The sequence below is a fragment of the Notamacropus eugenii genome, chromosome 5 (genome assembly GCF_028372415.1).
Source record: "Notamacropus eugenii isolate mMacEug1 chromosome 5, mMacEug1.pri_v2, whole genome shotgun sequence".
Lineage (NCBI taxonomy): Eukaryota > Metazoa > Chordata > Mammalia > Diprotodontia > Macropodidae > Notamacropus > Notamacropus eugenii.
In genome coordinates, this window is record NC_092876.1 from 360,263,077 (window position 1) to 360,276,015 (window position 12,939).

A 12,939-nucleotide genomic window follows, 5' to 3' on the forward strand; every position below is an offset into this window, starting at 1 on the left:
CTCCCACTCACTGAGAAGACAAGAAATATAAAACCCATTACAAATATGTATAAACATTCAAAGTAAATTTCTCTATTAGCCATGTTCCCAAAAAATGTCCCATTTTTTACATATGAGGAAACAGACCAGGGGATGAAGTATCTGTTTTGCCCAAGGTCATACAACATATCTGAATGACCTATATCATCAATTCAATGGACTAGGAACTCTGGGATCATTGAACATGAAATGATACTCATGTTAACTTTCAATGCTTCTGTTAAAAATTGTGTTTTGTTTCGTTTTGTTGCTTTTTAGGCAGCAGCATAAGTATAATGAAGAAAACACTCATTCCTAATTAAGAAGACCTGGGTTCAAATCCTATCTGTGTGACCTTAGGCAAGTTATTTGTAAAATGATATGGTCTCTGGGATCCCTAATCCAATGAACTTAATTTAAATCTTTTTTTAACAAGTTTTTTTTTTTTTTTAAAGAGTATGACACTATGAAGTTGAAGAGATGGTAGCCTATATGGAACCGAACAATAAGTCTGTGGTTCAAAATTTTTATTGCCAGCAGGATAGTAAGAAATGTGTAGTAAAGTAATTAAGATAAAAAAGAAAGCAGAGCATAAAGTATCTCTTTTCCTTGAATGGCATAAGTAGCATTAATTTTTTTATTATCTGCTAACGGCAATGAATGCAAAGAATTGATTGACAAGTCAACTGTTTGGAACTCTGAAAAGTGTTTTTCTCATGTAGACAATATTAAATATGATGGTCTCACTCTCAAGCCTGCTTCTACTCACCTACAAGATGAGTGCCTTCTAGCCCAAGATCCACTAAATTCCTTGCACTCAAGGCAAGTTACCTGTATATACACTAATTTCTGTCACAGTACCTCCCCTACCTGTCCTACCCAGGGAAAAGTGGCACAGTAGGGAAGGTCTTAGGGGTGAAGAAAAGTAGTTAGAAGGCATAAGTTGGTGGTGAAGTAAATAGAGCACTAGTGCCAGAAGACCTGAGTTGAAATCCAGATTCAAATACTTACTAACTATGGAACTTTTAGGCAAGTCACTTAAACCTGCTTAACTCAGTTTCCTCATCTGTAAAATGAGCTAGAGAAGGGAATGGCAAAGCAGTCCAGTATCTCTGCCAAGAAAACTCTCACTGGGCTCACAGACAGGAAAAAACAACTAAACACTTGTCCCAGGGTGCCTAGATGTCAAGAGGGCAGACTGGTTTATTATTTCCAGGTTCTACCATTGAGGCCAGACAGATTTTTTACTTCAGAAAGGTTCCATGTTCTCTTAAAGTTGTGAGATAGCATCTGTCTTCAAGTTATACCTGCAGAACTTCTTGTAAGTTTTGCCTGCAAGGTACTTAGGTACATGAATAATCAATTTATAAAGTTGTGTTCCAGAACAAAGGTTGATTTATTAATCAACTGTCTGGAACTCTGAAAACTTTTTTTTTTCATGTAAATAATATTAAACATGGTGGTCTTACTCTCAAGTCTAGGGGAGAGGGAGTTAGGACTATCTCATTTCCCAATGAGAACACCCCGTCACTCACTGCTGATCTGTAACTATTCTGCATCTTTGACTTGTCCCTGAAATAATGTACAAATGGTAACTGTGAGGCCTGAACTCAAGACATCTGCAGTCACCAAACAGTGTGCTGGCATTGTGGGAGGAACACATGAAAGAAAGAACTACACTGGCATGAAGTTCTGTATTGCTGTGGGGACCATTTTTCACAAATGAATGCATAAGCAAAGCATCCCTACTGGATGTAGGGATTCATTACTAATCTGTGCATACAGTAAAGTTTGCCTCCTGGAAAAGTCTGAATATTTGACTTTATACCTGTTCGGTATCACATACTGAAATCTGCAGGACTGGCGAATTCTCAGGCAGTGTAATGTCATCTGCCAATCTCTCTTTTCCTGCCCTACCCCCACCCCCAAGCACACTTTTCTGCAGGTGTCCTACCTATTTGAAACTGAAAGTCTTCAAAGAACTCCCATCTTCCTCTTCACCCCAGACTGAAATACTTCTTGCTTTCATCACTTACCCATTTAGAATTTCGTGTGTGCGTGTGTGCATGTGTGTGCGTGCGTGTGTGTGTGTGTGTGTGTGTGTGTGTGTAAAGCAAGTTTGCAGGGTTTTCCCCTGCCTTTATTTCTGGGTGTAGGCAGAAAGTCTATGTGAGGTTGGGGAGGAGGGATGAACTTGTTCTCTGTGTTTTAACTCATTCATGAAGTCAGGTAAGGCACGGACACAAGCCCTAAGGATTAATCATGATCATGTGATGAAAATGTTTTCCTTGAGACTTATTGCCATTCCCTTGGATTTCCCAAACGACATTAAGAACCAGAGTCCCTGCAGTGCTGTTAGACTCACTCATTAATCAATTGCTGACCAGGGACAAGTATTATGGCTTCAATATGCAAAAAAGCAGCTAGCTCATTTCCTAAAATTTTTTAAGTGTAGGTTAAAGCTTTCCCCTTTTAAAGCTCTCAGTCTGCTGCTATTCATGACAGGCCCCAGCAAGTTGTAAACAGAAGGAAGGAATATTGAGGAAATATTGGAGGGGGGGGAGGGTGTTTACAAGGCGAGAATCAGTGTCTTCAAAAAAAAAGGCAGTTTCCAAACTATAGTAGGAAATAGAGGTTACCCCTAATCGCCTCCTCCCCTCCCCCCATATACTCAAAGTATTGGACTGAATTTTAAAAGGGTAGGAAAATGAATGAACGTACTAAATAAAGTAGGCTGTGCAATGATTGAACGAGGGATTAAGATTAGTATGGGTGTATTTTTTTTAGGCTGCTTAAATAGATATCCAGTGAAAAGGGCTCTAGGGGAAACTCCATTCCTCCCCAAGCCCCCTTTTCTATCATTCACTACAGAATACAGATCTGTCACAGCTTCAGAAGCCCAGAATTAGGACCAGAAGTGTTTGGCAGCAGTAGCAGCCGCCGCATGGGGGTTGTGTTCCTAGTAACTGGCAGGAATTAATTAGACAAATATTTTAACAGGGTTCACTTAAAATCACAAAACGTGCTTACCGTCCTAGGATAGAATGAGAGAAGGTCTTTAAAATTCTTAGGTAGGGACAAGAGGTGGGTGAATCTGGGCTTCTCTGCTGTGGTCACACCGGCAGGGACAAAGTTTTCCAGCTAGTATGAAACTGAAACCAACTCATTTGGTCTTATTAACTGAGCCCTCCTTCCTGGAACTTGAGGGACCCGCCCCTTCCCAGCAACCTGTGCTCTCACATTCAGGCTTGTTACAAATGTGTCATCTGAGGGCAGCCTAAAGTCCCTTGGTAGTTTTTTGTAGCTGTTGTTTGTTTTTTAAAAACAGAATCTGCATACACCTTTACCTACCTGGCCACAGTAAACTGCACTGAGTTGATTTTATCTGTAACGCCTGGGGGCACCACCACCAAACCCTACTCTCAGAATGGATTCCACCAGACAAGGTTACACCAATTTCAAGATACTTGGTGATTTCAAAGCCACTCCAAATGGGAGTTCACAAAATGCTCTTCCTGATAGTCTCACCTTTACTAGTCAACAAGAAGACACATTTAATTCAAATCAAAGGTATTTTATGAAACAGTAAAGTAAGAAAAGCAATACATTTCCCTATAAATCTGGGATCTACTCTTCTTTAGATATAGACACTACTAATGTAAAGAGTGAACACAACAAAGGTACCACATGTGGAGAGTCACACATAGGGCCATGCCTGGTGCTCTGGAATGGAAGGGCAACTCACAACTTATACATTAATGAAAGGTCACTGTTAATAACAATAAAAATAATAACATTAATAGTAAGAATTTATATAATGCTGATTTCATCACTGTTCTGACAGGCCTACCTCTTACTGACCTTGCAGAGCATGAAGTCTCTGTAGATCACTGATAATCGCCCTGCATGTGTAGATTTCTGGCAATAATTTATGGAATGCCTCTCTGCTTTTAGATTTTGTCTTCAGCTGAAACTTATCTTTTATTCATACCTGCTCCCCATCCCATGGGTGTATGAGGTTTTCAAGGAGGATTAGCACCCCTGGTGTAAGGAATTTGTGGACCTTTTCAAGGGCAGCTCATCCACCTTTGGTGTCTACCTGGCACTCAGTTCTCACCTGTGGCTCCAAGAAGTTGTAGCATGTGTAGCCACACTCCAGTAAACCAGTAAACCATCTCAGCAGACAGGCTAAACCAGGTTGAGGGTAACTGACAGGCCTCAAATCTGTCAGTGAGTTAGGGGCTTGTCTATTCCAAGCATGTGAAGTCTTCCCCCACTGGAATGGATGGACAAGAACAATTTGTTCCAATAGCCTTGAAAGTAGCTGAAGCAGGTGCCTAAGGCTTTAAGCTGAGTATCAAAAGGCAGGGAGTTCAGACTAAAGAGGACACTGAAGTGCTGTCTCTTTGAATCTGCAGTTACGCAACTAGCTGATGGAGCCTAGGTGTAGCAGCAGTATACTAGAGGTCCAACCAGAGGCAAACCTATGATTTTGCTGCCCCGACTCAAACCATGATCAGGAACTTGTAAAGCTCAGACCAGATGGGTACTGACCAGACTTTACACTAGATGAGATAACTTAGAGCACACTGAAAATTTGTATGTCCCCCTGGGAGCCTTAAAGAATACATTCATTATCTAAGGATAGAAGTAGTAGGACCCCAGAGAACAACAAAAAAAAAATGGCCAAACACGGTTCCAGCATTCCCTCCAAAACTATGGAGAGACTGGTTTTAATACAAAGTTCCAATCTGGGAAGTAAGGTTAGAAGAATGAGTAAAGAAAAAAAAGACTCTCACTAAAAAAGATGCATCATGCCAGGAACAGCAAACTAAAGCAGGAAGAGGAAAATTACTCCAAAATGCCTACAGGCAAGGTCTCATAGAAAAACATAGTTTGGCCACAAAGGCAACTGGAATTGCTGGAAGAAATGAAACAAAGGTTGGGGTTTTTTGTTTTTGTTTTTTTTTAGAGTTTTAAAATGATCTTATAAAGTAAGTGTGTGAGAGGAAAGTATTGGAAAAGAAGTGAGAACTATGAAGGAAATACGGGAGTGGTGTTGTGTTTTAATGATCTTAAAAGAAAAATAAGTAAAGGAACAGAAAAAGTAATACACCAGGGAAGAGTTTGGTGTAGAAATACATTCAACACAACAGGGAAACAAGGAATGAGGAGGAGTGGGGTGAGGATAATGAGAGTGAGAGAGTAGTTGTTGGAAAGAATTATTTATAAGCAAAACAAACTCTAACCTCAAGAAGAGATATCAAGAAGAGTTTAAATGGAAAGAAAGAAGAGATATGATTGAGATCTGGTCAAGCAGACTGAGAAAAAGAGACAGGAGCACAAAAGCATAGAGTACTGGTCTATGCACAATCGTTCTCCCTCACTGCTCGCTTCTTTGTAAAAGGTGGCAGAAAGAAAAGAATGAAAAAATTATAAAATGATAGAATGGAAGGAAATATACAACTATCATAACTTTGAATGTGAATGTAATGAACTCATCCATAAAACAGAAGAGGATATCAAAATGAATTAGAAAGTAGAATCTAATAATATGTTGTTTTCAAGAGATACACTGGAATCATAAAGATTCATAAGGAGTTAATATAAGGGAATGGAACAAAATTTCATGCTTCATTTGAAGCAATCTCTGACAGGACAACATAAAAATTGATTTGACTAAAAATAAACAGGGAAACTATATATGCTTAAAGTTACCATAGACAATTCATTTCAATACTTAATATATATGTACTGAATAACATTTCATCTATATATTTAAATGAAAGGCTAAGTAAGTTACAGGGAGATATAAATAGTAAAAGACTGGAAGATCTCAACTTTCAGACCTATTTTTAAAAAAGAAAAAAGTTAAATCCCTTAATAAAATTTTAGGAAATTTAGATTTAATAGACTCTAATCTGCAGTAGCCTGAGCCAATCAAATTACTCCTAACGCTGAAACTCAATCACTGATGCTCAATGAGGTATAAGTGGATTACTCTCAATATCTATTAACTAAATGTCCTCAGTTATCTCAATAAGGTATCATTGCATATACCCAGGTCTTCCATAGGGAGATGCTAACAAAGTTCTTCACATCTATTCAATCCATGAAGACATGAAGTATAGAGAGACTTAATAACTCTTTAGGCATGTTCAAACCTATCCGAGAGCTGCAGTCTTTCAGCACATAATCAAAATCTCAAACAATGGTTTTATCCCGTTAACCTCAAGTTAATCATCGATGGTCCTTTGATCAATCCTCAAAATGGGGCAGCCAGAACAGAACACAATACAAATGATCCTCCCAAAGCAGAATACAGTGAGTCTATCAATTCTTAATTACTGTACTCTAATGCCACTTAAAAAATATAATTGCCTTTCTTGGTTGGCATATCACACTGTTGAGATATTACTGAGTCCAAAGTTTTCTAAAACCCCTAGATGTTTTTTGAAATGAAGAACTGTTCTCTCTCTATACCTCCCTCCATCTTGTAACACATCAAGATGACTTTTTGAACTAGTGTAAGATTTAATTATTTGTTCCTGTTAAATTCCATCTGATTCTATCTAGTCTAATCCTGAATTCATCTTTTACACTCTGGTTCCTAGTTACCATTCCCTTGACTTGTATTTGTAAGACTCCTTTCAATTAGCTTTGTAATCCTTTGAAGGCTATTATTCAAATTTCCTTTTTGCTCAACTATCTTTTAGATTGAATATGACTAGCTACTTGGCATGTATTTATAATATATTAAAAAGATAAACTCTGACTCGCTACAAATTTAAGTTGGAAATCTGCAACTTGGAACACTTCCAACAAAAAGTCAGTCAGGAATCATAAAGGAGTTTATTGCCTCAATAACCTCTAAAAGAAGAGATGAAGAAATGCCCCTGAAAAGTAAAATGGAGCTCCCAAAAAAGAGAGGAAAAAGCCAACTTTTCAGAAAAGGAAAAGGATCAGTCAAAGAAATGAGCAAACAGGAAAACTCTAACATGATATATGTTATGAATTGGAAAAAAAAGTGAAAACACCCTAAGAAAAAACAGACAGGGAATAAGCATAAAAAATGGACTCAGAAACAAAGTTGGTTGTATCACAAGACATATAACAATACATAAAAACTCTCTAAAGCAGGAATTCTTACCCTAATAACCTCCTTTGGCCATTTGTTGAAGCCTATGGGTCACTTTTTGGCATAATGTTTTTTTTAAAATGAAGTCAAAGATTAGTAAACTAAAGAAGTAATTTTTCCCCATCCAAATTCATGGGTATCTATCCACAGACCCTGGGATAAGAACCCATTCTCTAAAAGAAAGAAATTTTTCTGGCATAACTCCAAACTGTTTTCCATATTTCTCATTTTTTATAATTTTAGCTAATGTAATTATTTATGGTTTCTATGATTTGTTCTTTGACTCACTCGTTATTTTAGATAACATTAATTAGTATCCACTCTAGGTTATATCCTTGGATTGATTTTTTTTCTGCACCTGTGATGTCATTGGTTCAAGGGAACTCCTTTGAGAAAGCTCTCATACTAGTATAGAACTTTCCTGACTCTGATAGTTACCATATTAGACAGTTACCTGGAATGTTGAAAAGCTGTGACTTACCCAGGGTCAGAAACAGGACTTGAATCAAGGTCTTTGTTATCAGTTCTTTGTGCACTGTGCCACAGCTGCCTTCTCTTTATTTGTTGACTGTCTGGGCCTCAAGGTCTTTTCTTTCTCATATCATCATGATGCTTCCCTGGGCACACCATCTTTGCTGAGAAAGTACCTCAGTCAGAGTCTGTGCCTCTTCAAAACTCAACCCCCAAAGGTCAGGACTATCTCTCTTCTAAAATGAATGAAGTCACATATCTCAGAGCTGTCTTCTGCACTGACTCTCAGCACTCCTTCCTGATAGATGCAGTATCTCCTATGGGGTAAGAGAAATCCACTAGAAGATACTATTGTCAAAGAAGATAGGAGAAATCCCTTCTCCTTTCTCTGAGGCAAGAAACATCTTCATGACTGATTCTTTTCTATCCTGCCAGAAATCATATTCCTTGGAGATTTCTCTTGTTTCAATTCTCTTCTTAGTGTGTCTCAATTTTTTTAGAGTAATCAGGGTTAAATGAATTGCCCAGAGTGACACACCTAGTAAATGTCTGAGGTCCCTTCTGAACTCAAGTCCTTCTAACACCAGAACTGATGCTCTCTGCACTGCATCACCTAGTTGCCTCATTTGTCTCAATTTTTAAAGGGTCACTGGGAGTGTGATTGATCCCTGGCTAGCTGATAGCTCTGATAGGAATACAAACCACCTGTGATTCCATTACTATAAGGACCACCCTCTACCAATACAGGTGAGCATCTTCTCTGCAATTCATAGTCTTAAAAAGTTGCCTAGAACACTGAAAGGTATAATTATTTGCCCAGGGTGACACAGTCAGTATCTCCCAGGTAGATTCTCTAGCTAGCCATACTGTTTCCCACTTGTGTCTACACTAGTGTTTAGCACAGTTCTTGGCACATAGTAAGTGCTTAATAAATATTTAAGGGCTAACTGATTGATACTAACTAGGTTCAGTCTTGCTTAGCTTCTAAGATCATGAGAGACTGGGCACCTTCAGGGTGGTATCTGGCTATCTGCTTTCTAATTCCTTCAGTTTTATAGAAAACATGTTTACATCTGGTCCTGTAAGACTGACATCTTATTTTTTCTGCCTACTTCCTTTTATCTTTGGTGATTATATCAACTGGACTGGAGGAAAAGCAATTCATAGTTGTGTCCTGATCTTCTTCTAATATGCTTAAGTTGTATATTCCACTGGCTCACTTTTCTGTTTTTTAACCAATAGCATAAAGTTTTTTTATAATTACTATTTTGTATACTAATAATTTTATATTTATGTGTTTTACATATCATATATTTTATACATATATACTTTTATAATGCAATAGTAATATAATGTATAATATAATGTGTATTTATAATACATATTTTATAATTACTGTTTTGCAGAATAGCTTGACATCTAATAGCTTCATGCATTCCCTCATTTAAAAATTATATTTTCATCTTCTAAGAAGGGAATTTTCTTTCTTGTTGAATTTTTAAGTATGTCTTCAGTAATTTGATTTGTATAGCATTAAATCTGTAGAATAATTTGGGCAGTGGCATTATTTTTAATATGTTAGCACAGTCATAAACACTATCTCTGCAATTACTTAGTTCCCTTATTCCTATAAAATTTTGTTATAGCTGCAGTTATGTTAGTTCTTGGTAGGGAAGGTTAATTTTCAGCTATTTAATGTATCTGTTGTTTTCTTAAATAGAATTTCTTCTTCCTGGCTTTTGTTATTAATATAAAGAAAAGCCAAAGATTTTTGTAGATTTTTTTTCTTTCTACTTTACTCAATAATTGATTAATTATTCTGATTATCATGATTAATTTTTTTATTCTGTAGGGTTCTTCAAGTAAATCATTACACAATTTCAAAGAGAAGTGTTTCCTTTATTTTTTCCAGTGCTTATTCTCTCAATTTCTCTTTTTTTGTCTTATTGTTAGAGCTATGTCAGAAAATTTCAGATAGAGTGGGCATCCTCACCTCCATTGTTTTCCGTTACAAATAATGATAGCTCTTGGTTCTAGATAAATACTCTTGATCATATTAAGTAAAGATTCTTTTATTTCAGCATTTTCTTAATATAAGTGAGTCTGAAATCCATCTAAAACTTTTTTTGCATTTATTGATAGAATCAATACAGATAATATGTCATAATAGACAGTATGTTGGACCCAGAGTCAGGAAGACCTGTGACTATGAACGTTATTTACCCACTTTGTGTCTTAGGAAATTGTTTAAGACTGTACGACTTAGAGTATAAGTTATACATAGATTGTAACCTGTGCAACTGATTAAAAGAGATCCTCACTGACAAAATCATAGGTCCTTAGTATATACAATTGTATTATTTAAAATTATTTTTATTATTAACATAATTATGCTTATAATTTCCTAATGTTGGACCAGCTTAATTGTGGGGAATAATTTCTGAACATATTACTATATCATCTTTCTTTATGTGTTATTTATATTTTTATATCACTCTTCATTAACTTCACTATTCCCTAGTCTATAGCATTCTTTTTCTGCTTTATATTTCCCTGACTTTAGATGTGAAAGCTATTTGTTTCATAGGAGTTTAGTAACCTCGAAGTTATTTGGTTTTCTTCTTGTGTAAATTCATTTGGATCAGGGTTTGATTTTGGTTTGGTTTAGTTTGGGTTTTTTAGGAATTAATATATGGATGATTTGCCTCTCTCTGGTTGTTTAGATTTCCTATTTTGCTAGTCTGGATAGTTTATTCTTTATAAATGTTTGCCTATTTATTTTATAGTTCTGCTTTTACTCATGTATAATTGCATTTAATTGTTGCAGATAATTTTATTCACTTCCTTTCTATTTAAGTCCTGTGCAGTTTATAATCCTAGAGAATTTCCTGGGACACCAAGAGGTTGTAACTTGCTGAAGGTCAAACCCATGTCTTTTTAGCCCAAGTCTTTTTAAGCCCAAGTTTTCTTTACTTTAGGACAAGTTCCTTATCTGCCAAGCCACAGATATCTCTTGATCATTGTAATGTTTGTATGCATTATAAGTATCAAAGAATATATTTAACAATTCTTCCTTTATGTTTTTATTTATGAGTTTTCCATAGCTTTACACAAGTGGTCTGCCATATCTGGAATATGCTGTCTCTTCACATATACTCCAACACTCACAGTTATTAGCATTCCATCCCTCTTGAATTTGCTGTATATTACTTGATATATTCTTGGTATATATTTACTTGTAAAATGTGACACCCTATCCCCATCCTCGAATTGAACATAAGCTCTTTGAAGGGACTATTGTGGTGGGTTTTTTTTGTATTCCTAGTATAAGGCTTTGCAAAATTTAAGCACTTAGTAAAAAATTGTTACATTTTAAGTTCTGAACTTTCTTACTTCCACCCTCCCCACCTCACACTAAGGAAGGCCACCATTTGATACTGATTTATAAAGATATATAAAACCATACTCTGCATACTTCTATCAGTTCTTTTCTTGAAGGTGGATAACATCTTCTTTGATAGGTCCTTTATAGTTGATTTCAGTATATATAGTATTCAGAGTAACTTAGTTTTTCACATTTTTTCTTCCAACAACATTGTTGCTGTACATAACATTCTCTTGGTTCTGCTCACTTCACTTTTTATTATATCATACAAGTCTTTCCATGTTTTTTTTTCTAAAATTAACCAGCTTATCATTTCTTATAGCACTGTAGTATTCCATCACAATCATATACCACAACTTGTTTAGCCATTCCTCAACTGATGGGCATCCTTTCAATTTCTAGTTCTTTGACACCAACAAGAGAGCTATTATAAATATTTTTGTACAAATAAGTTCTTTTCCTTTTTCTTTGATATCTTTGGGATACAGACCTAATAACAGTATTGCTGCATCAAAGGGTACATGAATTTTATAACCCTTTGAGCATAATTCCAAATTGCTCTCCAAAATGGTTGGATCATTTCACAATTCCACCAACGGCGTAATTATTGATGTCCGAATTATTCCACATCACCTCCAACATTTGTCATTTATTTCTTTTATAATTTTAACCAATCTGATAGGTGTAAGATGATATCTCAGTTGTTTTAATTTGCATTTCTCTAATCACTAATGATTTAGAGCATTTTTTCATATTAGTTTTGATTTCTTAATCAAAAAACTGCCTGTTGATATCCTTTGACCAATTATCAATTGAGGAATGAATCATACTCCTATAAATTTGACAAAGTTCTCTACATATTTGAGATATGAGATCTTTATCCAAAAAACTATAAAAAATTTTTTCCCATTTTTCTGCTTTCCTTCTAATTTTGATTCCATTGGTTTTACTTGTACAAAACTTTAATTTAATGTAATAAAAATTATCTACTTAACATCTCACAATGCTATCTCTTGTTTATTTATAAATTCTTCTCCTATCTAGAAATCTGATGGGTAATGTGTTCCATGTCCTTTTAGTTTTATTGGGACTTCTCTCTTTATATCTAGGTCATGTATTCATTTTGACCTTATCTGGTAAATAGTCTAAGATATTAAACTATTACTCAATTTCTGCCAGAGTAATTTCCAGTTTTCCCCAATAATTTTTTTAACCAAATAGTGTATTCTTATCCCAAAGGCTTGGATATTTACATTTGTCAGACAAAAGGTTAGTAAAATAATTTAGTTGGGCAAAATAACTCCTAATAATTGCTCTGATTTCATCTTCATTAGTGACAGTCACCCTTTTAATTTTTGATATTAGTAACTTGGTTTTCTTCTCTCTCTTTTTTAAAATCCTATTAACCAGTGGTCTGTCTTCTTGTTTTTTTCATAAAACCAACTTCAGTTTCACTAATTCAATAGTTTTCTTATATTTCTGGATGTCTATTCCATTCCACTGATCCACCTTTCTACTCCTTAGCGAGAATCAGATAGTTTTGATAATTATTTCTTATAATATAGTTTAAGATCTGGTACTGCTAAAGCTCCTTCCTTTACATTTGTTTCATTAATTCCTTTTATATTCTTGAACTTTTGTTCTTCCAAATTAATTATACTATTTTTTCAATAAGATAATTTTTTGGTAGTTTAATTGAGATAGAACTGAATAAGTATATTAGTTTAAATAGAATTGTAATTTTTATCATATTGACTTTGCCCACCTATGAGCAATTAATATGTCTCCAATTAGTTAAATCTGACTTTATTTGTATAAAAAGTGCTTTATAATTATGTTCATGTAGGTCCTGGGTTTGTCTTGGCAGGTATACTCCCAGGTATGTTATATAATCTACAGTTATTTTAAGTGGGGTATCTCTTACTAT

General features: G+C 35.4%; 1 protein-coding gene across 3 annotated transcripts in view; it reads right to left on the minus strand.

Moving 5' to 3' along the window:
• The window catches only part of DZIP3 (DAZ interacting zinc finger protein 3), a 114,936-nt gene extending 111,749 nt beyond the window's left edge, over positions 1–3,187 (minus strand). For all 3 annotated transcript variants that reach the window (XM_072614054.1, XM_072614053.1, XM_072614052.1), the window contains exon 1: positions 3,049–3,187. The gene's annotated coding sequence lies outside the window, so the exon portion shown is untranslated. The remainder of the gene's footprint in view (positions 1–3,048) is intronic.
• Positions 3,188–12,939: the final 9,752 nt, after the last annotated feature.